The 27,360-nt window shown below is 43.9% G+C and overlaps 1 long non-coding RNA gene across 6 annotated transcripts; it reads left to right on the top strand.

Annotated features, from left to right (window-relative positions):
• The first annotated feature begins 725 nt into the window (after positions 1-725).
• LOC137857874 (uncharacterized) lies at positions 726-27,171 on the top strand. Of its 6 annotated transcripts, none has more exons than XR_011097324.1 (6): positions 726-1,115; positions 1,203-1,306; positions 10,384-10,501; positions 13,931-14,035; positions 20,682-20,760; positions 25,739-27,171. It is a non-coding gene; the product is annotated as an uncharacterized lncRNA (long non-coding RNA). The 6 variants fall into 6 exon arrangements; XR_011097319.1 differs by lacking the exon at positions 25,739-27,171 and adding an exon at positions 23,393-25,730 and having other exon boundaries at positions 728-1,115; XR_011097320.1 differs by lacking the exon at positions 25,739-27,171 and adding an exon at positions 24,248-25,730 and having other exon boundaries at positions 730-1,115.
• Positions 27,172-27,360: the final 189 nt, after the last annotated feature.

Genomic DNA, 27,360 nt, shown 5'->3' with positions numbered 1-27,360 from the left:
CCTTTGCATATTTAATTATCCCAAACTCCTAGAACAATCAATAAATCTTCATGATGAATAGAAGACTTTCATAGAACTTAAGCGAAAAAAAAAAAAAAAAAAAAATCGAGCACAAACCCAAACTCCCTTCGGAAATGCTGTTGCTGTGAATTTCCCAAGAGAGCAGTGCCAGCAATGCCTCCGCGAGAACCTAGTAAATGGTGCATTTGCAGATTCTCGTTTATATTAAACGCACACGCGTGCACATCGCTTGGGCTATTGCTGTCTCGAAGAAAGCCCCCAGCAGCAGTAAGAGGCACACAGGGTGCTGCTGGAGGGAGCAAGGGGGCCGTGCTCCCAGCACGGTGTGTTGGCTCCTTGCTGCGGCAGCTGCCCCCCCAGCAGCTCGCTGCCTCTGCCACGGGCTCCCTGGCAAACACCCACCAGTCCCCGGCCCTCTTCCCAAGACAGCAACAAGAGAGAGGTGGGGGAGGCTGTTTTGGCTTATTTTGCTGTTAAGCATTTGGCACAGGTACCCAGGGAAGGAAAGGGGCACCCTAAAATCCTTCTTTGAGGTATAGGGGAAGACGCAGGAGCTGACAGTCCATGCATAGGCTCTGCTGAATCTTAGCTTTGTACCCATGCACAATCTGGGAGGTGAAAGGAAGAGGTGTTTCCATAGCTGTCATCACTTGGAGCAAAAGCCAGGTTTTTAAATCGCTCAGCCAGAGAGCAATGGCAAACAGTAAAAGAAGATTTTTGAACAGAATATCAAGGCACCATTAAAGTGCAATGAGAAGGTGAGGACATTTATCTCAATTTGTCCCAGGTGGATCCAATACTCTGCTTCCACAGGCTACTTCTCCTAATTAAGATCTCATTCAGAAGATACCTTCTGGCAGGGCAATTAAAATGAAAAGGGAATGAATGTGCTTGTTTGAAGTAAATATAAACAGCTGCAAGGCTACACCTTGGGAAGCAATTTTAAAGTTGGGAAAGTTCTGTAGCGGGAAAAGATTTTCTCAACTGCTTTTTGTGTTTGTTTTTTACAAAAGGCTTGCTACCATTTAGGGTAGCTAAAGACTGTGGTATTGTTATAAACCACCGGAGTTGAATTGAAAGGGCTTTTTCATTTGGTTGGTGGGATTTTTTTATTTGTTTTGTTTTTACATCTCTGGGAGAGAAATGCCTGGAGATCTCACGAGCAGGTCCAACTTTTCCAGGCAACAAAAGAAAGATTGGGATTCAGCTGTGGAAATTGAGATGCTTCTGGAAATCAAGTCTTTTAAATCTCATCCTGTTACATGGAGGCAGAAAGCACCCAGAGGTAAGCTGCTGCTTGTTACGCCAATGCTCTGTTGAAAGCAACTACACACAGCTGCTGGTTTTTCCTTTGCTGTCCGTAGGGTGAGTTGCTGAAGCTTGTCTGTGACCTGATCTTGTTCTTTCAGGGGTCTGTACCAAAACCACAAATACCTATATAAGCAAGCTAGCTGTTGGTGCTGCTGGTTCCCTGTTGGCAGGGCTGCTGCTATAGTGTTGGCTCTCTGTGACTTCAGCTTGCTGAGGATTTGGTATCCAGGGTGCAGAGAGAGCAGGTACTGATGTCCAGTCACAAAACCCTCTGCACAGGCAATCTCCAGGGATGTGAGTTGCACAGTTGTATGCCATGTGCTCTAGTCAGGTGCCTGTTGCAGTGGAAGGGATGTTTTCAGTAGATTTCTGGGAGGGCAGTATGCCCGCAGGTAGGAACCAGCCCCTCTGCTGCTGCAGATCCCTGTTCCCTGCCCAGGAGGACAACAAGGGCTCCTCTGCTGCTGGGAGCTGCAGGCAGTGCTCGCCTTCCACACAGCCCACTGGGCTTGGTGGTGCTGGCTTGCAATAACTGCCCTTCATACAGAAGCTCAAGCAGGGTTGGATCCATGTGGCAGAAGCAGCCCCTTGGGTGAGGCAGTGGGCGCTGCTGCAGGGACAGCTTTGGAAGCAGCACCTCATGGCACCATGCAGCAGGTGCTTCCCTGCTGGACCACTCCCTGCCTTGTACTAACCCCCTCCCACGTTTATTTAAAACTTTAATTAAAAAAAAAAAAAAAAGGTCTGGTCTAGCTTAAGACTATAAAGTACTGGAATTTAAAAGTTAAAGCTGGAGTTCACGTACGTAAGCTAGGCTATCTTCTCCTACTGCGTTACATTGGTTATAACAACCTTTTAAAGGACTCAGACTCTGGATAAGTGCTTAGGTACTTACTGCACTAAATATTCCTTCAACTGGCATCTACACCAAGTATCTTAAATTACCCTAATAAGGTTTCCAATTATAATTTTTTCTGACCTTTAACTAAAGACCACTCTGCTGGGAAACTCATTTTTGCTCTAACCCCGGCGCGTTCCTTAATGGAAGCTTCACTATATTTGGACTCTAGTCTTGGGAATCTGTTATTTAAAGACAATGTAAAGTCTATACAGTCATGTTTGTGTTACAGAAATAGTTAGTGCTGCCAACTTTGTCATTTGAATTCAGGAAATAGCCCAGTGAGGCTATGCCACTTCCAGTTCTGCTTTCTGTTCTCACTTGAATACACGTAATCATGTCCAAACCGGTACAGCTGAGAAATTGAATGCAGGGACATATGAGAGAGTGTTGAGAAACATAAAGAGAGACATTCTCGTGGGCCTTAGCAAAAGTGAAGCACAGATGATGTGATGCAGGACAGCAACCTCCTAAGTGCTGCTGCCACTGCCTCCTCTTTCCCTAACAGACTGCACAGCTGCACCTGTGTCGGCCAATTCTCTGCTGGAGTGGGAGCAAGCAACAAAAAGTGTGTGCTTACTCCTGCTTGGCTACAAGAAGCATGGGCATCTTTTACTGGAACCAACAGCACACAGACAACTCCCATTCCTGCTGAAACTGCAGCTTTTTAATTATTATTATTTCTTAAAATGAAGCAAAAAAAAAAAAATACTTCATCACCTCCCAAACTAATATCCTTTTGCTCCTGTAGGAGCAGCTGCTCCAGAAGGCTGGATCCAGCTACCTGGATGTAGACATCCTGGTGTAGATGCAGATGTGGCTGCTGGCAGAAGGTCCCTGCTAGTGCTCGGGTGCAGCAACACCCTAGGGCACTGGTGGCTTCTGCTTGCTTCTTCTAACATCACATCGCCTTCCACCTCCCCATCTCTAGGACACTTCTCTCACTGCAAACCAATATCAGTCTTAAAGCTGATGTGGGTTAGATGACCTTGACCATTCTTATAAACCTTAGAGGTGCAGAAGAGAGTCGTAAGCAGCCTCAGTGTGACTGTTCCCAACAGCCATATCACCTTGCGGTTTTTCTTTTACACATCCACTCCTTGCTGTGCTGGTGTGCAATGCTCGCTTTGCATCTCAGGGCCGTAAGCCCAGGCGTACTCACCCAGCTGTGCTGGCAGCTGCTGTGCCCATCAGGGAGCTGCCCCAGCAGCAGAGGACACGGCTTTGGAGACAGAGGGGACTCTGCTGTAGGAGATGGTACAGGAGGCTCTCCTCTCCTGGCTGCGTAGGGCTTGGATAGAAATGAAGTGTGTGTAAAACAAGTTTGTGCTAACTGACTGCCAGACATGATAAGGTCTAGGGGACCCAATGTTAGGATTCTGACAACCCATAGGCTTCTCCTAGCACCTCCAGAGGAACGTCCTAGGCTTGTGTCTTCAGAAGCTTTGCTGTCACCTAGCTGTCTAATGAAATGTGGAAAGCGATACCTGGCGGTGTGAAACTACACCCTGCTTTGTTTTCCATGGGGAACTAGGGCAAACACCCAGAAGAGGCTACTGGGAGAAAACGCTGCATTGCGTGCTCTCCTGAACATTTGTGGCCTTTAGCTCCCTGCTGAGCTGCCAGCCATGACATGGCCGGGTGCACCGAGGTCCTGACAGCAGCTGGGTGCTGACTCCTGTGGGATCTACAGGGGCTGCTCCCCCTGGGCTGGCTGGGAAGGAGCTGCTGGGGCAGAGGAAAGGCAGACAAGCACGCGAGACCTCTTTGTAAACCCTTCGTAGAGGTGCAGTGTGGCTCCGGCATGCACCTCTGCCGAGTTCAACAGATTCCAGGCATAGCTCTGCGTGTCCTTACGGCGTCGTAATTGTTGCCTGCATGGCAAGGCTAGAAATAATGAGGGTAGAGTAGTGCACACAATCACTATACAAGCTAATTAGCTCTGCCTGTCACTGAAAATAATACAGTGCATGGGCTGACAACCTAAAGCCTTGCGTGAACTTTCAAGGCAGGAAGTTTGTGCGAGGAGATACTAAAATAAAGCGTTCCTGTAGCTCGAGATGACTTTAGGGGTCTGCAGTGCATTACCTCAGCAACAGCCACGTCATAAATTCCCCTTGAGGACCACAGTACTCTCAGTTACGTGCTTCATAACACAGCAGATAGCTGCAGTTTCTAAGAATTGGTGCAACATCCCATATAAAGTATGTGTCAGGTATTACGCATGGCAATATCTGCAGCACATTAAATTATGCTACTGTATAATTTACAGTTTGGTGCAAGACTCCCGACATGACCACCTACGCACTGATGTTTGAGCATTTCTGAACAAAGCTGCATGCCTGGATATCTCTGAATATTTCCATGAGTCTTAATTTTCTTCTCCTTTAAATAAAACAATTTATGTTGATCACAGAGAATAATCCTGCCTCTGAAGAGGACTGTGCCTGCCAAATTGGACTTGATGATCGTTATGTGTCCCTTCCAACCTGTGCTACTCTATGAAAGTGGGAGGCATGAAGAAGGAACAGGGAATGATCTTAGCAGGAGCCCTTGGGCACAGTGCTGGTTTCTGACTGGGAAGTCCCTGAGATGCGACTGGTGGAGGCTGGAAGAGCTCTGGCTGCTGCCGGAGGCCAGGGTGAAGCAGTGGTCTCCTTTGGTGTGGGCTTCTTAAAAACGTGTTTCTGTGTTTTCAGAGCACAGTGAGAAAGATCCGTGGTGGCTGGCGGTGCTGGCACCAGGGCCCAAGCCACTCAGTGGTGCTCATGCCTCCAGTACAGGCTTAGGACCTTGCCTGGCCCGGGAGGCTGCTACCATGCTGGGGCTCTGGCACTGGCAGGGCGCTTCAGCTCTCCATGGGGCTGGGGAGCAGCCACGTGCATCGCTTATGCCTTCTGGGTTGGCCTCTGCACTCCCAAGCTGTGCGAGGTCGGCTTTCTGGAAAATTAAAGCCAGGCCGGCGGTCTGTTTTGGATTTACATAAACGCACTGGAAATGCCGCTCGCCTTGTGAATCGCGTGGGGATGAGAAATCAGTGGTGCCTTGGTTTTGCCACAGACTTGGTGCCTGGCCTCGGGCACGCTCAAGCTCCCTGGCTCTGCTTTCCCATTAATTTTGTCTCTTTTGTTTTGCTGTGGGTGCTGCTGGTTGCTGTCTGCAGCAGGCTGCTGGCGGCCCAGCCCCGCGCCCAGGCAGATGTGCTGCAGCTGTGTGGCTGGCCGGCAGTCCCCGCTCGGCTTTGAAGCGAAGGCGCCTGATCCAGCCAGGGCTTTTAACCTGGCACCAGGCAGCGCAGGCCCCGGGCGGCCCTGCTCAGCGCTGTGACTCTCATCCATGTCTTCCTCAGGGGCCTGCAGTGCTCTGAAAGCCTCTGTTGTGTGCTGGTAGAGCGGGACACGAAGCGTCACAGCGCTGGTGGCTTGGTGTCCCTGCGGGGAGCAGGCCACTGATGGCACGGTGCTGTCTGCCCGGGCGGAGGGCTGCCGGCTCTGCCAAGCAGCTGTGTTATGAGGGGGCAGCCTTCCTGCCACAGCCCGGATCAGCTGCAGGAGGCACCCCGTGAATCGCAGGGCCTGCTGTTTAAAGCACAACAGTGAACTGCAGACAGAAAACCTCCTGCTCCTCACTGGCCGGCCCTCGTGGCCTGGTGCTGTCTGTGGATTCACACCGCGTAGGCTTGCTCCAGGCAAAAGGAGCGTATGGGAGGAGGACGCGGCCCAGGGACCCCTCTCGGGTCAGGCAGTGTCACAGGACTTGGCTGGTTTGGTTTGGAGAAATTTCTCCCCCCTGGTACTGACTGCTGCTGCCTGTGCTGAGGTGCCTCAGACCTTCCCCAGCAGCAACAGGGCAGGTGCTCCTGTACCCGGCTGTGGCAGGACTTGGTCAGCTCACGATGCTGTTTGGACAAGGATGGCATGCCCAGGGTTGTGTTATTAACTAATTGCATTGATATCTCTAGCATGCTCAGAGAAAAGCATGCAAAAACCTCAGCAGCGCTTCTGCCCTATAGTTTTCTCTCTTCTGAGGTGAGCAACATATGCCTCAAAATGTTTTGAAGTTTTGAAAAATTAATTTATAAAGATTTCAGCATCACAAAGCGCAAAAATATCCTTTCCGTAAATGCGTATTACCAAGTATTTGTTCGTTGATGTTAAAATATCCACGATATAAATATTTTTGTGGTGTAAATATAACTATACATTAAATAACAAAACAAAAAATATGACAGGCTGCGTGAGTCACCAGCACAGACACACGCTGTATTGGTCGTCAATGCAAAGGTCCACTTTGTAGGTTGATTTCATTTATCAGAATGCACGCATCATGCCAAAACTGGAAGTACTCCTACCCGCAGGGTATTTAAAGGCTGTTCAAAATACACCCCACCCCACCCCCTGCAAAAAATAAAACTCTGTCAAAGACTGTAGACTCCTCAAGCGCACTTGAAGCTTGAAGTGAAGGAAAATATGGGCTCCAGACGTTGTTTCTGGCCTGACAAGCAAATGCTGCAGCATCTCACAGTGAGGCCCCTTGGTCTTCCTCTGCGTGGGGCTTGGCACATCCTGCAAATGCGGTCTTGTGCTCTGGTGCTTGGATGGGACCCCTTGGTCAGGGCCCGGTGCTTTGTGCCTTCCCTCCCTGCAGATATTGGGGCCTGCTTCCTAGGGGAAGTGGTCTGAATCAGGTCAGGGGGAGGCCACGCAGGAGGCCCCGGAGCAGTCAAACACCGTGGCCGTGAGCCCGATGTGGGGGTTTAGGTGTGAGTGGCCTCCACTCGGGGCTTGTTTGTGCTTGCGTGCTGCCGGTGCCTGAAATGGAGGCACCGCAGCGAGGAGCAGATGTTTTCCCCGCGTAGCTGTTACGACATCCTTTGGGGCTCCCGGGCTGTGCGTGCGAGCTGCCGTCCCCACCCACGCCCCCACGCTGAAATGCCGTCCCTAACGCGCGGTTGTGCAACGGCGCTCGCTTCGCACCGCTCCTCAAAGTCTGAGATATCTATAGAAACTGGAGCTAAAAAAGAAAAAAAAAATGCAGCTGCTATAAAAGAATTGACATTTCTGGTTCTTTGGGCGCTCAGCAATCTGTTACTCAAAAGCCCAAATCTGGGATTCCCGACGTGCTGGCTACCTGTCTGGTGGTTTCCTCCAGCCTGGCTGTGGAGCTGCTGTGTAAGCCCTCCCCAGGCTGTGCCCAGGTGCATATCACCACCCGTTTCCCCCAGCTTTCAGCATCAGAAGGCAGCTGGCTCAGCCACCGGCTGCTTGGGGGCGAGAGGCATTGGGATAACAGAGAGCCACACAGGGAAAATCCTCATAAACCATGAGCACACGTTGCTTTTCTGAGTGCTATGACCAGTTATGAAAATCCTTTTGGAGACCCCCCCCCCCCACACCATATGTGTGCACGCAATCGATGCAGCAATCAATTAAAACCAATGGTGGAGGCATTGTACAAGGGACGTTATTTATGCCGCATCCACCTGTAAGGCAAAAAACCATCCCTGTGGGTTTTAGATGGTGCGTGCTGTAATGGATGGCTTAATTATAGCGTACCTGAGGCATAGGGCAGATCTTTTCTATTTTTCTGGAAAAGTCTGTCTCAGTTTCTCACTTATCACCTGAGAGTTAACGTCTTGCACAAACACTGCAGAACGTGGCAGAGCATCGCTTCAGCACTAACAACATTTTCAGGAAAATGGAGAAAATAATAAGTGCGTGTTTGCTTTTCCTAATGGATTAGTTGGCCTTTTAAGAGATTACTTTTCTCTACTAATCTTTTCTTATTTAGCTATGCGGTTGTGTGGGAACTGCTGCAGTCTCTCATATTTTGCTTTCAGCTTTTGAGTAGTTTTTCTGGCCCTTCCTAATTACTGCCACGGTTTGTGCCTGGGCAGGGACGAGCGAGGCAGGAGGAAAGCCCTTTCCTGGCGGAGCAGATGTTTGCATATCACCTAGGTTACCATCTGTGCGGAGGGGAAGAGCTCACAACTGCAGCATCCTGGGTCTTTCCCAGCTGAATGATGGGCTGTGGAAAACACAAGATGTGGAAGAGAGCATCAATAAGTAATAATGCTCTTCCCTGTTGGAGCAGGTCGTCCTCTGTGCTCCTCAATTACAGTTGTCTGTAGAACACCACTGCGGGGTATGCGGGTGTTTTATGGTCAGGCGAGCTTGGCAAGGAGTGTTCAAGAGACTTGCCCAAGTCTTGCTGTAAGGTACTGGCAGGGCTGGCCATGTTCTCTTCATTTGGCATGTCAACTCTCGTTTAAAACAAATGAGAGTTCTCGCATCTGCCTTCCCAGCGCTGCAACGAGGAAGTGTAGCATTTACAAGGGAAGTGCTTGCTTTTGGGTGACAGAGGCACTCAGTGCTGTGGTTGGGAGGAGGTGAAAGCAGTGTGGGTAGCCCAGCCAGGGAGGCTGAAGCAACCTTAACCTTCTGAGGCTTGCAGGATCTGTTCCCACTTCAGGGATGTCTCAAGTCCTGGCTGGGGGCAGGCGGTCTGGCGGTGCTGGCTGCAAAGCCGGGGAGAGCAGGAGGCCCGGTGCATAGCGGCGGGCATGGTGCCGTGGAGGCTGTGCTCCATGGAGAAACCTCTGCAGCATGGAGGGATGTGTGTTGTAGCTCTCGACTGCGAGCGGTGCCTGATGTGTACTCGCTTTGCAGTCTAGGAGGCTCTTGTAGTCATCTCTCCTGATGCTGAATTAAGGTTCCCACGCAACGCGTTCAATAAAGATGATCTTTTATGCAAAGCAACAGCATCCTGTTTGCCAGGCTTGCCACTGCAGTGATTGCTTGTGACATTATCCTTCAAGCAGCTAAAGTTTAAACGAGAAACAAAGCGTCTGGGGAATCAGGCGGGGGAGGCCCGCAGCTCAGCGTGGTGGAGATGAACAGAGCTGATGAGGGCGAGGAAGGAAGCCAACTTATCATAGCAAGGTGACAGCCTTGCCTGAGATGTTGGGGTTAAAAGGTTATTGGGTGCACAAATAACACTGCTGTGGTTAAATTAATCCCAGCTCAGTAGAATTGAATGCCTTCCGGAGACTTCACCTGCATTACTGAGCGGGGCTGAAGCCCAGGTTCGTGGTGATGCATGTGAACACCCTCCTCCAGCTTGGGGCAGGGGCCACATGGGCTGGCTGCTCAGGAAAAGGGGGCAACTGGATCATTTGCCCCCTCGGCACGTGGCAGTGTGTCTTCCCACACAGCCACCTGTAATGTCCATAGTTATGGGTGCCTAAAGCACAGAGCTGAAGCTCCTCTATCTTTTCTCTAGCAGTTAATGCTTAGGTACCTCTCATTTTCTGCAGGAGCCTCTGGAATTGCCATTTTCTCTGTAGCCATCGGAGCTGGAAACCTTTATTCCCCCAGTAAAAGCTGAGATTTTCACATAATAACACGGTTCTGGTAACTAGAGGTTTAAGAAAAAGGTCAGATAATGTGACACTTGCAATAAAAGCTCAAGATTTGACAAAGCTGTATTTAGTGCAGTTCCCAGCTGAATGTGGATTTGCCATTATGTGTTCAGTTTAAAGTACACTTACATTTATTCCAGGAAAGCTCTAATGCAACCTGTTCCTATTAGCTAAATAAAAGATTAACTTAATGCTGCCACTTATTTTAAAATTTACTGAAAGTATCAGTGGGAGAAAAAAAAAAGTGGCAAAGACTTCTGTAGACGAGTCGCTATAGAAATACTCAGTGTTGGCAAAACTCTGCTGCTCAGCGTTATTCATTAATATTCACAGTAGACTTGGCTAATTATAGTCTGAAGCTACACATCCTCATTCTCTTTTTTCCTTTTTGCTAATTTCACGGAATTTCTGTTGCTTTATCAGTCGGCGTGCGTCTGTCCCTCTTCCTGAAAGCCTCTCAGCTGACGTGCGGCAGGAGCATTGGCTCCCAGCTGGGGCTCGGGAGGGGATGTGCTGCTCGGAGCACGGCCATCGTGCCTGAGGGTACTGGCTTTTGGGACAAGCCCTTGGGCAGCAGGGACCCCCCAGCATCTCTCAGCATTCATGCCTTGTGGAGGGCGAGAGCTTTGAATGGGGATGTCTGTGTGTGGGTGCTGGTGGTCTCTGTCCCACCGGGGGTTTGATATTGGTGCAAGGATCTCATGGAAACTCAACGCCCTCACTCTTGTCACAGGGAGCAGTGCCCTGGACTGGCTGTATGTGGGACACCTGCTGCCAGGCTTTATCATCCGAGTGCTTCCAGCACAAGCATGTGAAATGCACAGTGACAAGTAACATGAACGCAAATTCTGGTAAGGAATTTACCTTGGCCCAGCTTGGATTAGGAGATTTTCTGTGCTTCGTAATGGATGGCAGGCCTTGGTGCCCTAGGCACAGGGCACTAATGAACGCATGGCTTAAAAAAGCTTAGAAACAATCTTTTTTTTTTTTTTTTTTTTTTTTTTTTTAAGCTAAATTATATCTTTCACCTCAAAAGACTTCACAAAGGCACCTATATCCCTTTCTGTGATGGAAAGGATTCTGCCACATGCTCTTCTTGAGAAAAGCAGAGAAATATGTCAAAATCAGTCAAAAAGAAGCTGTGCAAATAATGTTAAGTATTGTAAACAGGAACATGAAACCATTTGTGGCCAAATTTGTGTGTATACTATATTCATAAAGACTCCTCTCAAAGGATGTTTTATTCCATTTTCCCTTATTTCACTATCGAACAAGGTCTCATTGCTTCTCACATACGCATCCTTGCTTTTTACCAGCACTGCTGATGCATAATGTGATTTCACGTATTCTTGCATTTGTTTACCAAAATGTGTTTAAATTATTGAATCCAGTCCTGTCTTATTAGCCTTTCAGCATGGGCTTCATTAAGCAGGAATATCACAGGATCTGACTCCTACCCCTGCTCCTTCCTTTTCTCTTGCTAATTAATCATTTTCATACCATTGATCAAATTTTGATGGTGAAAGACTGTTTTCCTGTATTCTGAAAATGCTCAGAGAAGCATTGCTGTAAAGGTCTGGCATTCAGGGAAGGAGTGATTACTGGCTATGGCTAGCATCTAGAGTAGAGTAGCATCTACTGGAAATTAAATGAAATGACAGCTCAGAGATGAGAATTGCAAACAAATCTTGGAAATACAGAGGTGTCCACATCTACTCCTCAGGTGCAAGCTTTTTGCAGCCTGCAGGACAGCGTGACTGGCAGAAAACCAAGCTGGATCGGTTCACATAGCAAGTCTCTCTGGCATAGTCCTCAGCCATGTTGTCGAGGCACCCAAATGGAGGAGAAGGCCTCCTGTGGGACAAGTTTGCCTGGTCCCCATGGCCAGTGGCACTCCCTCTCCTGCTTTGATCGAGCCCCACTGTGAGAAAGGAGGTGGCCAGAGCTCCTGTACGGGGTGCACCCCAACAAGTGAGGTGCACTGGATCTTTTGGTGTCGTTTCGCAAAGGGAGCTTGAACCATGCGTCTGAAGCAGAGGAGGGAAGGTACTTTCACTAAGTGGGCTGCCATTGATTTTCATATGTTCATAGGTATTAGAGAAGGAAAAGACCTATTCAATCATCTAGTCAGTATAATCAGGGCAGAACTATTCCCTACTGGACATTTACTGGTGGTTTGTCAACTCTAGTTCAGGAAATTGAGTTGTAGTGTTCAATATAATGGATTCTAAATTTCCATTTAATATCAGTTTTCTTTGGTTTCTGCTTTTACATTAATGCATTGATGTGCTTTATATTGATTGACTTTTCTTAGCGTAATGAGAACAAAATGCCACTTATCATTTAAGTCATTTAACTCAAACTAGTAAGCTATCAAGCTAGCTCCTCCCAGGGGAAAATCATAATGGCTATAGCAGAGAGCCATGTCGATAGAGAAGTGTTGGTAAGATGGATAATTCTACAAATGTTTTAATTTATTTCAAAACAAGGGTAGAGAGTTATACAGCTGAATACAACATCAAAAACTATTCAAACAATGACTTAAATCCTCAGCACTAATCTTGCCAGTCCTACTTGCCTTCCAGCTTCTCAATAGCTTTATACATTTTATTTGCTCAACTGCCTTTTCAAAAACAGAAACTCTTCAGAATCATGTGAAACAATGCAAGAATAGGGCTAACCTTTGAGCCAAATCCCTACTGGGTTATAACCACTGCACCACAGAGATCTGCTAGAGAAGGGCAGAATGAAGAAGAGTACGCCCATTGCCGTCCCTCCGCTCATCCAGTAAGAAGGATGCTGCTTGTAGTGGATTATTCAGAGATGTCAATGTAGCAGCAGACACAGTGTGAGAATAGGTGACAGAAGTAGGTTTTGGTCTTTACAAATGGGTTGTTGAAAAGATGCTCTGACTACTGCCATGTTACGTTCCCAAAAATATAGATCGTTATTTAACGTGACAAATATTACACCCCTGTAGCACCAGGCTGTTATAAACGTGCCCTGGATTTTACACACGCGCACACACACCCACACCCACCCACCAACTGTTCCACGACTGTTAGCCACTGGAAGAAAGCTCTGCACTTAGACATCTGTGGAGCACAGATGTGGTGCAGCGTGAAGTGTAATCCAAAACTGCCAGAAGGCAATTAAAATGTTCCTGTTCTTACTAAGACATCACTGGAATTATTTATAGCATTAATTTTCTATATTGGCTAACAGCTTTCCCTTTATGTTGAGTAAAAAATGATCAAACTGGAAATACTGTATATCCTGTGATCCATTCCTTGTGCTAGATTTTTATGAACTTTTAATAAGTTTGGGGTAACAAACTAAGGCAGATGATACAGTGTTTCTCTTTGCAGTATGATGCAGTCTTTTTTAATTATGAATTCGTGGGGAGGTATGAGGAGGAGAAAACATCCAGATCCTCTCTGTCTTGTATTGTCTGCCATCACATTTACTGTATTGCAGTGGTCTACATCTAGCCTAGAGCGTGCAATTATTGGCAAGAGCTTAGTTCTTACGTGGTGTTTCTCTGAGGTGTTCTAATCCAGGCTGAAAACATAAAAGCCTTAAGACCACTTCTGAATGTTAACAGATCTGTTCTCATTCTGTGCCAAAAAGGGGAGGAAAAAAAAAAAAAAGTTCATTGCAGATTAGACTGTTGCAAGAGGACCTGAAGTGCAGTTAGACAAAACAGACTGCTGTCGGTGATTCTCTGCAGAAGGTGGAGAATCAGAAAATTTCCCATGACTTCAGGCTATTTCCCTGGAAAGGTGTCAAAGACTGAACTGAGGAGAAGGTGGTTGGGAGCACAGCTAAGTCACGCTCCTCATTTCCAGAACTAATTATATTATTTACATATGGCTGCTCTCCAAGGAAAACAAATCTAGCCATGCTTTCTCCAGCCATCTTTCTTCCTTTCAGAAGCTGCTTTTGAATCATCCCCCACAGTCTTATAAACAAAATTGGAAGGAAAAAATCAGAGCAGCCAGGCTGAAGGTCCCTGCAGCCCAATAGCCTTTTTAAAGCAGCAGCATGAGCAGGCTATGGAGAAATAAGAACAGCATGTAAATATTGTACTTTCCCTAACAGCTTCCCTGACGATGGCTTTTTCAGATTAGGGAACTACTTGAGCTGGTGCTGGCTGAACCTCCTGTTGGCCCACAGATGCTGATACTGGTAGTGTCCTTGGGCAGGCAGTGCCAGGGGCTTTCTGTGGAGGACCATATGTTAGTGTGTTTTTTGTTTCTGGATCCTTTGCATTCCTCCAGTGCTTGCAGTGGAAGACGCATGGCAAACACTTGACCCTGCTCTGGTTCCTGCTTCCATCATCTGGGACCTCTGGCTTACCTCCTCAACTATCCCATCTCCAGAAGGTAGAGTCTTAGCCTATCACATTGTTTGTTTTTCTACGTGTGATCATGCTTGTTGCCATATTTTTGTCTTTTTTCCCCATTTCTGCCATAGCTATTTGAGACCAGAAGTGCATACATAAGAAGAACATCTTGTCCATGCTAAGAGAGTAAGCTGATAGCAGCAACACTGACCTCATGGCTAAGATTTAAAATAATAATAATAATAACAATAAAAAAATCACTTCTTATTCTTTGTTAAATGAAGACAACGGATGTAAAACTAGAAGACTAGAAGCAGCACCTGCTTTGTGTAGCAGTCACCAGTGGTGAGAAACAATCTTAATGTGTAGACCATCCATGCTGGTCTTCTTAAAATAAAAAGGATCTTCTGCTCCCATTCTTCATCCCCATTCCTGTTAAGAATCTTTTTCACAACTTTGTTATTTTGGGGTTAGAAACCTTTTTTCTTCATTTTTAGTCTAACTTCATTTGTACTCACCTTATATCGCTTGTTCTTGTTACCTTTAATCAGCCAGGTATATTGAACTCAGCTCTGGATTTTGTTCTTCTGGCTGGTCAAATCTTTATAAAGAGTGTCTGCAGTTATAAAAACACTTCCAAATTTGTATACAATTGGCAAACTGCTGTATCGTTGTTTCTGAAAAGAAAAAAAAAAGAACAAAACTTTTCTGCTTGACACATTTTTTCCAATGGCACAGGACAACCAGTTTCAGCTATGGTGATCTTCTCAAAAGATGATGTAAAAACTTCTTACACCCATGAGCAAAATCTGAAGTTGCCTCCAGAATATGATTACATTTGGGATTTTTTTAGTACACAAAATCTGCTGTTTGGCTGCTACTGTTGTTATTCTAGTAGTTCTCTTGAGTCTGTCTATGAGGAATCTGAGTTCAACCTCTGATCAGAGACGGCCAGAGCACTTTGAGAATGGGAGCTGTTCAGATATTTTAATAGCAAATAATTCACTTAATACAGCGACTTTCATCACATGAGAAATAGATGCTTTTCCCTGTTGTCTGGTTTGTTGGCAGTAGGCCCACATCCACAAAGAAGTTTGATGGGGTAAGCCCTGTACCATCGCCACCTACACAGCCCCCTCAGCGTTGCCCCAGGCCAGCTGACCCCAAGCAGACATTTTGGGGTCGCAGTGCTTACCATAAGCCTTCACACAGAGGACGGAGCCCACCCATGTGGTGTGTTCCCCGATGCGCTGTGCCCTGCTGGTGCAGTGACTGCAATGGTGCTGGCCAGGCCCATGCCAAAGGTGGGTGGCTGCCTGCAGGCTGGTCCTTGGGGGTGATCCTCCTGCTCTTGAGGTGGTTTGCTGCTTTGTCAGCCGCCTGGTGATGTGGCATTTATGGTGCTGCTGCACCAACATTCTCCGTGAAGGACAAACTGTGAGGCTGTGCCTGGCACAAAACACGGGTAAAGCCTCTGACTGATGGCGGGACGTAACAGGAAAAACAGAGACGACTTTCCAACTAGAAACACTTAACCGCCCTAGAAACCTCCAATGAGTGTTTACACTCTCTCCTTTTAGGCAACTCGATCTGCTTATTTTAACCTCAGAGTTAGTACAGACGAGCCCCGGAGAGCCATCAATCAGAGCACCCTGCCTGCCTGCCGGCACAAGATGGATGCCTGCTCGGCCTGAACCACTGCTAAAGCTGTGCCTGGGCCCTGAGGGGCAGCACGGTGTGAGGGAGCATTGCCTGCCTCCCCTTGCCCCATGGAGCACCAGCAGCTTGGCCACCAGGTCCTGGAGAAGCTCCAGGAGGTTCTGCTGCTTGCCCCATGCCTTGCTGCTCACACGGCAGCCCCTCCTAACCATGGTCCCCCCATGGTCTTGGTACGCTGAGCGTTTCCTCAGGCTGTTCCCTGGTAAGATCGAGCATGTGCTGGGTAATGATGTGGGGCGGGCTCGTTCCTCACCTCGCCGAAAGAGATGAAGCTAGTGGAGGTTTTGCAATGTGGTATATAACGCAAAAAATATGCCAGTGGGTGGCAGAGAGCGGTGCTTAGTCACTCAATACTAAGCCATGCAGGGCAAGACAAGCGATGATGACCAAGTTTCTGGGGATGCCGTGTTAGGTAACCATGCGGAGGCAGGGACACGCTGTGGCAGGGGAGCCTTCAGCCGAAACACACGGGCACGCGTGCTGGTGCCCACAGGGACACTCTGGCCCTAGTCAGAGGCAAGAAAGATGAGCTGCTCACACTGGCAATGGGTTAATGCACCTCAGCAGTCTGGTTACTCACCTAGAAAACAAGAGTAACGAGACAAGACTGTGAAAGTTTTTCTTAAAACAGAGATAGAAACGTAGCTGGCTATTCCAACAAACCCAATTTATTTTTCCTGTACTGTCTTAAATAAGGATATGTCTTTTATTAAGTAAATGCTAATTATCATTCCGATTCCCATCAACGTTGAACTTTTGTTTGTTTTCTTTTAAGACTAGCAACAGATACTACATTGCTGAATTTCAGCTCAGGTGTTTAAATGCAGTCTCTTGTATACTTTCAGATACATTATTATTTTTTTTCCATATTCCCTTCCAAAATAGTGCTGTATTCAGGCATGGACAGAGGATTTCCTCAGATGTCCTTAGCAGAAAACACTAAAAGTGGAAGGCAGGTGGCAATTCATTTGTGCTTAGAGAATTTCCTATAAAGCTGTTGCATAAAAACAAAATTATAGCAGTCAGAATTACTTGAGAGTTGATTTGATGCTTTCAGACTTCCTATTCCTGGGGACACAAATAGTCAGAGTTTTAGCTAATCTTTCTTACCTGTGGTTTTGGAATAGCCTAGTGTTACAGATACTAGAATCAAAAATAAGGCTGTGGTTAGCACCGTAGCCAGGTAGGAGAGACTTGGAGAGGGTGGAGAGTGGGGGAAGGGAAGCATATTATGACAGAGAAAAAAGCATATTGTGAGAAACTGACTTGTGAGAGGGTCAGATGTGTGAACTGTCAGTCTTATTTAGAAAAATACACAGAAAGCTCCTGGAAGTAAGTTAGAGATGGTTTTAGTGCTCCCTGGGATCGTACATGTGGGGTCCCATCCTGTGTCACATGAGTGGTTCAATTCCAGGCACCTGGCTGACAGGGATTTAGGAAAGCATGGTCTTTAAAGAAATGTTAACAGTTACTGGGAACACAGAGTAGAATTGTTGATTTCTTTCTCTACTTCTGCCTAGCTCTTCTGGTTTTGCACCTTCACACTGAGCTTGTCTGCTTTAGCTTACTGACTTTATTTTTCCTTTTAAAGAGAAATAGTCTGGAGAACATTTTGTTAGGCATGATTCTTGGGTCTCAACAGAAATGGTAGATTAACCTTTGCATGTAAATGAGAAAAAAATAATGCTTTATTGAACAAACGTTGAGTAGACGCCTCAGAAATGCGTTTACTGCTAGGCTGCTGGGCTCAAGCGAGAATTTCTAGTCAAAATGAGGTATGAGAAAGAGGGGAAATGATCGAGCCATTCCAGACCAGGCAACATCCTGGTTACGTTATTCACCTGGAACTAGGTCATTTAGGATCCTAATTTGGAACTAGAACTGGTTGGGGGCTATAGATATTCACATGATTTATGTAATAATGCTATAGTTACTTTTTTCTTTGAATGGAGCTGTTTAATTTTGCATAGATGCATAAATATTCATTGAGCCAGAGACTGCAAATTACTCTATTCCAGTTATTTTTGTTGAAAAATGAAGACAGAAACCTGCAATTCTCACAGTTGGTTTCACTCTGCACTGAAACAGACGCAAGCATTTTAAGGGACAGGGAAAACTACAGAAAAGACAGTAGAAGAGCCTTAGAATAAACTCTGAGGCTGAGTAGGATGCTGCCCTCAGACACCATAGATTCCTTCCCTGCTTTGCACCACCTGTGCAGAGACTTGAGCATAAGTCTCCTGGGGACTTCCCTAGCCACACAACTCCTGGGTATCCTGGTGTATCTCTGTTTCATTCTGGCTTGCCATTAAAAAATTTAGATGTCTTGGTTTCACTTAGCTGCAAACAAAGTCAACTGCCAAGCGTTGTGTTTCTTTTTTGTTGTTCTTAATTAAGTTCCTTTATTTATTTATTTTTTGAAGCCTGCTTCTGTGCATTTGCTTCTAAATGCACCAGGATCTCACTGGAGTGACAGATACAGGTTCTGGTTTGTCTGGTTTTTCCCCTTCTAGAAAATCCTTCACACTTAACCACCAAAAAAACCTGTAATCTCTCTTTTGGCATTTGAAACATCTTACGTAACCTGTAATAAAAGCACGGCTATAGAAATCTGCACAATGCTGCTGGACTTGAGGTTGATAGCTTGGGCTAGGGCTTCTTGTGGTTCTCCTCCACAGCAATTCATGTACAGGTGCATGTGCCTCTGGCGTGGCATTTCCACCATCGCAGCAAAAAACCAATTCCAATTTGAAGGGGAAACTTCTAATTGAGCAGACTTAATGGTGAGGTCAGGAGAAAAAAACTCCAAGAAAAAGACCAGGAGGTGAGCTTGCTAGAGGACAAAAAGCATCATTCCTCATTGTTTTTCAAGATGCTTGCACAAAGGGGAGAAGCTGAGCCACAAGCAGCTGGCGCAGCTAGGCTCCAGCATGTGTTATCACTGAGGAGGAGCTGCTCAGGCTTTGTGCTCCAGGAAAGTGTTCCTCACAGCTCTCTCAGCAGGAGGGAATTGCCCTTGATTGTCTTAAGAATGAAATCAAAGAAACAAGTGAAGTACATCACTGAGTATTTTGGGCTCTGTCCTGCCTTCGTGCAAAGCAGAGGGTTGGTGCATCCAGCCACTGATGGACTCATCTTGCTCTGCTTCATGCATCACCCACCCCATAAAAAACATGTTGTTAATGCGTAAGAATACTCTTTCACCTGAAAGACATCATGGAATATTTTACAGCCATCTGTTTAGGATGATGATTTTGAGGATTATTACACCTTCAGAAAATGGGATGTTTCACTACGTGTTAGAGCATTCTGTATGTGTTAATGTATGGTGAGATTTAATGTTTGAAGTATGTCTTGACTTTAAAAAGAGTCAATTCTCAGAATGAGACAAAACAATAAATCTCGCCATTATGGTTATGCTTAATATTATTTTTCCTCTTTTTATTCCAGCTAACTCACTTTTTTTTTTTTTTTTTTTTTTTTTTTTTTTTAAACCTAGAATCTCTGTAGCAGGAGATATTTAAGCATGCTGCTAATGAATATAATTGAAATATTCTTAATTAAACTTTCTGAGGAGTTCCCTTCTTCTCAGGAGATAAGCTTTAGAGAGAGGTCTCTGGGCACAGCAAGTAACCTGCAGAAAAATAGGACTTTTCGCATCCTCTCCACTCAAGTCCCTGAGCGTTTTCTAAGACAAGCATAGCATAAGTAGAAAGCAGCCTTATGCCTTTGTGAGATTCCCACCTGGAAAACAAAGGAAAATTCAGTGGATAAATATGATATTTATGATTGCTGCTGGTTCATTCGTCATTAACCAGGTCAATCTTAGTGAACAGGTTGTATTACAAAACAAGGCAAATTGAGTGAGTTTAGAGAGATGCTGTTGGATGTTTTCACATTAAAAAACAAAAAAAGAGACAAAAAAAAAGTGAAAAAAACTTGTGTTCTAAAATTGATGCTGTTCTTTAATAGCATGCGTTAGCTGTAATGATGCAGTTCTCTCAGCTGCGGAGGAAAGAAGCAGCAGTTGGACAACCTTAGCTGGCCCTCCTTCAAGTTTAATATTCTTTCCTAGTTTTCTTGTGTGGCTCATTGCAAAATCCCTATTTATTTCTCACTAAACAGAAATGGCAGGGCGCAGAGGAGAGGCGGTGTGTTTGCACTCCAGAGGACAGGAGCTGGCTGTACTCCTTTTGAACTACCATAAATTATAGGAGCACAGGAATGAGATGAAAGTTACTCGTAGCCCTCCCTGCATAGTTAAGAGAGAGCTTTTTATTTTCCCTATTTTATTTTATTGCGACACTAGTCCCCCGTATTTGTCGTCACAACACCTGAGTAAAGGGGATAAAGCCTGGATCTCATCAGGGTTTCTCTATGTAAATTCATCCTGTGTGTTTGCCAAAATAATTATAGAGAGGGGATTATCTTTGGATCCCATACCTATTCAAGATTCCAGGTCTGCTCATCTGCTTGCTGTTTTTTTCATTTTCATCATGTTTATTTTCCTTTGTGTTCTTAAAAAAAAAACACTTTACTATAATTTGCTTCCTTACTTTTTTAGTATATTTACTTGGTATGCAAGGTATTTCTAGATGTTTTCATAAAGTTCACTTTCTAACCGTGTAAACCAAAACCAGACAACGTGACAAGTTTGAAATGTCAGTTCACGTAGGTCTTTCTGAAGAATAAAAAATAGTATTAATTTCAATGGACTCTTGTATTTCAAGGTCATTTTAAAAAGAAGAGACATGAAAGACTTTTTGTAAGGGTATTTATATCGTATTGATGAGACTGTATAGATAATTATTCTCAAACTAAGTAGTTATATAATTTGACAGAGACAGTTACATTGTACCCTGTAGAGTGTTGTAGCTAGGATTAGGTAAATGTACAAGTACATGTAAATTCTTTCCTATTTGATGAAGAGGATAAGACTAAATGGCCTTGTGTCTGTTCCCTTGTAGAGGTCTTTGCCTTGCTGGGTGTACCCACTCCTGCTCTGCCATGGCTCATGTAGTAAAGCTCAACTGCTTGTGGATGAAGGTAAGGCTTGGTGTTGGAAAGCTTCTAGAGCAGCTTCCCACAGAAAGTGCTGGAAATTTGTTTGAAAATACTGGAACTGAATGTTGACAAGGCAGGACAGACAAGAAGCTCTGAAGTCACAAAAAGTAGAATTAAAATGCAGGTACCAAGTCTTGAGGTCCTATCTGTTAGAGACTTATGTAACTTAAAAAGAAAGTGTATCCAATGGAAAGCCATAATCTCCAAGGCAGAAGATAGACTTAGATTTTCTGAGGCGACTAACTATTTTATCTCTTGTCCTGCAAGGAGAAAGGGAAACTATGAGTGAAAGTGAGGCTGATGTTTATGAGCCTTGGAAGTATTAGCTCTGAGGCTTTTTGTCAGGAGAGGAAGATGCCAAAGAGAGCCTGCAACACGCTTTCTTTCAGAAGTACAACAGGGCTACGGGAAGTGCTTGCACTGAGCTGCAAGCACGCCTGCCTTACCGTGGGAAAGGTTTTTCTCCCAGATCACTTCTAGCAGCTGCAGAAATACAGGCACAAAATAATTCATCCTAGAGAAAAATGGATAGTGTGGTAAATCAAATTTGATTTGCCAGAACTGAGGTTATGATGAAGAAGGAAAGAAAGCATGTGATCACCATTACTGATGCTTTCTGCTCTGCAGAGAGCAAGGGAAGCATTACCACTTGGTAGTGACAGTGGCAATGGATTTGCTGCTTTTGAGAGCCCACCTGTCACACTGTGCTACACGAAGTGTAGCACAAAAGTTGTAGAGACAAAAATGATGCATGATGCAGCTGTCTCCAAAGGTGTAGTGGTCTTGCACGTGGATCAGGAAATGCAATCTCTTGCTATTTCAGGAACCATCACTTAACCCTTCTCATAAGTGAGCTGATCTTCCTTGTAAAGGCCTGTTTCTGTGTGATTTTTGTTTGTTTTGGTTTGGTTTTGTTGTTTTTGTTTTGTTTCTTGGTTGGTTGGTTTTTCCCCTCTCCTGTTTCAACTTCAAAGCTTATTCAGAATCAGATTTCAGTAAGGACAGAGAACTTGTTCCTAATTCTTAACTTTAGTACTGGCTAATTTGCGTGTATTTGTTGTCACAGTAAGATTTCCCTCCCTTGACCCCCCGGTATACACTCAAAGAAAGTAGTGCTCTTTTCCCTGCTCCTTGTTAAGTTAGGCTTTTCCTTCCCCTAATCATCCAAGCAGTCTTTGTTTCCATCTGTTACAAATCATTGATTTTAATGTTTGACAGAGCAAGAGACACCGGAGTTAGGTGGTTTTTTTCTTTGTTTGTTGTTGTGGTTTGTTTTTACAAAGGTTGAAGGAATGTAGTTTTCTTGCTATTAGAGGAACTCATCTCTCAGTTTCTGGTATTAGAATCTGACTTTCAGCTTGTTATTGCTGATACTTTTTATGTGGGCGCTCCTCAGAAGGCCAATTTCATACAGAAATATTTTCACTGAATTGCAAGGCTAAAACCTGTGGGGCAAGCATCACTGAAACCACAGAACAAATAGGACTTAGGGAACACAATCCCAGTCTGTAAACACTAACATGCCACTCCGGATAAAGTATTTCAGTTCAAAGGTGCAGAAAAACATTAAAATGTTTCAGAAGTGCCTAAGTCTCCTGCAGCTGTACTCTAGGTTCCTTCGTCATTCATGTGTTTCTGGTTTTAACTGAAGTTCTAAATTCCATGAATTTACAAGCTGTCATGGAAATTCACTTTGTCTTAGGCTGAAAAGAAGTAGCAGTTGAATGTATTCATAAACCCCTTTTATTGGCTTCCTACACAAATTTAATTTCAGTCCTTCAGCTGAAATGTAAAACACAAGGAAGTACACTTTAAGAAAACTAAACTCCCCTGTTACTACAATGTACACATGCAAAAAAAAAAAAAAAGAATGATTCAAATTTCATTCTGTACTTACTACTAAAATACAGCTTCACAAATCATATTACGAATTGAATCGCTTCTTCCGCTGTTTAACCAAAACCATAAAAAATAAAATGTCAAATCAGTTGTAATCCTTTATTCCTTGAGCATGAAGAGCACTTTTATCACCAAATTACCAAATATTTCCCCATGTGCATAATGCTCTCCCCATATGTGTAACTTCAAAGCAGATCAGGAGGAAACAGGAAAAGATAAAATCGGACAAATAAGACATATTTCTCCATTCAAAATGCATTACTAAACGCGGAATCTGGAATAATTAGCAGGCTTCTATACCCAGAAACAATTTTAATATAAATTATATTGTAAGCTGGGGCCCAAGCATGAAAACATTAAAGAATATGAGGTTATTTTATGCATGTGAGTAATTCCTCTTGAGAATATTTGCAAGATTAGAAAACAGAATAACATGATAAAAGAATATGGGAGGTGATCATATTACTTCTGTTCAGGCTTATAACAGTTAGCTACTACTAATGTAGTCTAGTTAACATTAGTCAAATTCACTGGCTTCATAAAGATGATAAAATAGATACTTTACCAAAACAAAATTAATCTACCTGTAGTACTATCAGATTGGCACTTTTGATGGGGAGAGGAAAGACTGGCTAAAGACTCCATTTTAGGACATAATTAATGTACGTTCTTGAAAATACAGAAAGTAATTCTGAAATTCTTTATTGATATGCAGATAATATACTAATGGTATATAGCACACTGTCCATGCAAAGAGGCAGCATACCTATCTGATACCTGGTTGGAGTGATCCAGTCCTATTGGTACAGGAACATAAACCCTGTTTATGTCGCTCCTGCAGCGATAGATACCAATGAGCCAGACCCTTGGAGAAAGGAAGACTATATAGAGCTTCATCAACAAGTCCTCTGGCCCTATGCAAGTCTACAGAAAGATAATGTTTTAACATCTGAATGTTTTAAAGGGAAGTTACACATTTACACATTAAATGCTTATCTCTGAGCTTTAAAAGTGCAGTGATGTGTGTTAGAACACTTATTGGAGCTCACTACGTTTCAGTGGTATTACTAAAAACACAGTCAACATCTTTGAGACTTGCAGTATTTTCTGTACAAAAGGACTTCATTATGTGGAGCTAGACAATCTGCTGGAGATCCGAAATGGTGGACGCGTTTTTGCAAGCATAAATAGTTTGACAGTAATTTCACTTCAATGTTATGTTAGCAGTTTGTATCCATTTTACTACAATCAGACCTTTGAGAAATGGTACTTATAAATATTTCTTTGGTCAAAAGCATTTCGCAAAAAAAATCTCTTTACAAAGCCAGAAATTTATTATGTAGCACACAGCCAAATCCATCTGCTCTTCAGTCCCAAATAGATATCTTAATTGTATTCAAATTGTCTCATTTGCACAAAAGGAGAGCGAGAACCACCTTAAGGAACTTGAACGATCTGCTGGGGTTTAGTCCAACTCCCACTTAGGTCAATGGGACACATTTAATGAGTTACGCAGAGCTGTACTCCGTGTCTAGTACACAGGATGTAACAGCACACTTTCTGATCTTAGGAGTCAAACCAGTATTTTCTAGAGACTTTTCCCATCCCAGAGAAGTTTGTTCGGAGGTGGTTCATCTAAAGGTACCCAGAGAAATGGTGCGTGGCAGAAGAACTAGTCAGAGAGCACCAGAGTCACCAAAGGCCTCAGATGTAGCCTGAGACAGCAGAGAAATTACCACAATGCAGGGAAAAGAGCCAAAAGGTGAAATTAAATTCCAGTTTGGATGCTTACAAGGTCCTGAACTGCACAGATGCTTATTCTGTACTGTGACCCTTTGCTGATCATAACAGTTCATCTGCTCAGGATAGCTATTCTCAAAAGATGTGAAATAGCAAACTTTGTATTTCCTGATGAAGACGTACAATGTAAGATTTCACATAACTCTAGTGAGCTGAGGTTCCTCCTCAGTTGTTTTCTTCTGTAAAGAAGAAAATCTTTATACATACCGTAGAAAAAATACATTAAGCTTCAACGACGTAGATATCTACTCTGTTTTATAAAACATTTTAAGCAGTACATATTACCACTGTTTGTCTAATATGTCATAAAAATATTTTGCCATGATTATTTTGCAGGTATGCTTATATATTTATTGTGGTAATTGGGATCTGGAAAGTTTTCCTTAAGTCTCTTTAGTCTCTTTATTAAAGGCTTTGTAGACGTTTTTATTACATTTTAGGGGGAAACTATGGCCTACTCCCTTACAGCACAGTCTAAATTCAATAAAAGCTGATCCCTGGAATTCACTGTTAACTCACGCCTGTATTTGTGCAGGACACACAGTGAATTTGCAGCTTTCACCCCTTTCCTACTCAGAAAGCCTTGCCAAGCTGAAGTGAGAAGAAGAGCATACTGCAGAGGCAGAGATTCTTCTTTTGACCACCCTTCCCACAGGCTGAGGGCACACGTTGCTGCCAGTGATGAAAGCAGAGGGAGCCTCAGCATGTTTATTTTCTTGTTTCAAAAGGTTGTTCTGCCAAGTCTATTTTGGGTAGTTTTAGTTCAACGCTCGTTCTTTTTTAAAGTACGCTCAAATCTTTAAGGGTTCGAGTAACTTTTTATAAAGTGAAATGAGATGTTTCTAATGTTGCCATCTGTTTGCCCATCACTTTTTCTTGTACGGTACTTTAAAAGGACACTAAGCAAAGCTCTTGAAAGGCAGGCATATGCTGCTAGCACAGTCTTAACTCTATGACTGCACAGAACAACGCAACCTGATAGCAGTTTTCTTAAAAACCTGCCTGTCCCATCTAAGCTGAAGTTAAACAGTTTGTGTTTCAGCTGAAATTTGCTGATCAGCACAATTTCGTTCCCTGGACGATTTCAGTTGCATACCGCAGAAAACGTGCGTGTAGGTGTGCCAGCTTAATTACTGCCCCATCACCACTTGCATATCGGAAGTGGTAAATTCTGTCATGTTAGTGCTTGAAAGGAGTTTTTGATTTGTATAGAACGCTTAAGAAAACACAAAAAAGACAAGGTTTTGTTTTTCTATTACAGATGAATTTAGTAGACAGAAGTCTGCTGTCCTTAAGAAGTAATGGTGAAGGGGTTCCTGTGAAGCGGTGCGGTACAATGTATGCTTAATGCATCATACAACAGGGTGAGTTTGTCCTATCTGTATGAGGCCTTTCACAGCTACTTTATGTTTTACTAAGAAGGAAAATCTGCAAGATCAAGTACCTTCCTCTGGAGAGGAAAAAAATAGTATTTGTTTTGGAGTATTAATGTTAATTATCATCTAGACACATTATTGACTTTTCAGTTTGACTCTGCTTCCTCAGTCAACATTTGAAAATGTAAATAACATTTTCATCTACAGACGAGGTCAGGAGGGAATGAAAAAGACAAATTTTCCAAAAAGCAGAATAACAGACAGGGCTTTCTTATATGTCTCATATATGCTCCCACATTTTCCAGGAGTGACTAGCAAAATTCTGAGACAACTCATGCAGTCAAGTTTTATGTGGAAAAAGTAATTGGCGTGGATATTAGGTGGCACTTGCCAAAATGCTGGGCTCTGTCTACATGTTAATCAACCAGTGGGTGAGGGAATAATCAAAATGCATACTTTGTAATAGGTAACAAAGCAAAAATCTGTTCTGTCATGTGAAGACTGAAAAAATAGTAAGCATGTGCATGACCGAAAAGGTACCAGGTTCTTCAATATGTATGAACCACTGAATTTTGACAGGGACAGCAGCAATCAATCACCGTGTGTGGCAGACCATGAAACTCACTCTGGACTAGGCCAATGAATCAAAGTACTGCCGAAATTGCAAATACTAATGCAACTGTCAAGGACTTAAAGTAATTAAATTCAGTGGTATTAAAGCAATAAAATTCTACCAACATGGTAGTCCTGAGGCAACGCAATGTCTTAATAACCTAAAAATTGAATTTGCACTCTCTTCACTGCCCCAAATCATAAATAAAAGTTGTGGTTAATTGTGCCTGTCAGGTTTCCAAGGCAGACATATTTTTTTTTGTGAACGTCAGATACTTCTGCAATTTTCCTAAGCACATGCTGTGTCCTGATACCCATTTCTAGCTATTTTTTTTCTCTCCGCATTGGTGTACATGTACATTGGTGTTACATGATTGCCATTTCCCCCTTAAAGGCAACTGGACACATAATGTACTTTCTGTAGCGATTATGTAGGTAGCTATTTAAGAAAATACACTTTCAGTTTGGATATAACATTTGCTTAATAATGCTAGTACTTTGAGATCATCATTGACCATGTGCATTTGAAATACATGCATAAATGCTATAGGTATGTTATTTGTATCATCTGTGCATTAAAGCAATGCACAAATTAGACCTGTTGGATTTCTGAAGTTGTTATTGGGATTACAAGATTTTAAAAAACTGTTCTCTAATGCTTTCTGTGGCATCTAAGCAATCTTAGAGTCCCTCCTTGTGACTCAGTTTATATCAGCAGGATGAGAAGGAGAATGCTGCCTAGCTACAAGACCACTAAGGACTGGTGCTGTTAACACAAGCACACCTATGCACATGCATAGGTCTATACACATGGAAAGTAACTTTCCAATATAACTAAGGCATAATTTACTCACTGGTAGAATTGTAATAAGACAAAGCTATCTCTAATCCATGT

Source organism: Anas acuta, chromosome 5 (assembly GCF_963932015.1).
Source record: "Anas acuta chromosome 5, bAnaAcu1.1, whole genome shotgun sequence".
NCBI classification, from domain to species: domain Eukaryota; kingdom Metazoa; phylum Chordata; class Aves; order Anseriformes; family Anatidae; genus Anas; species Anas acuta.
This window is presented reverse-complemented; position numbering and strand designations above follow the sequence as displayed.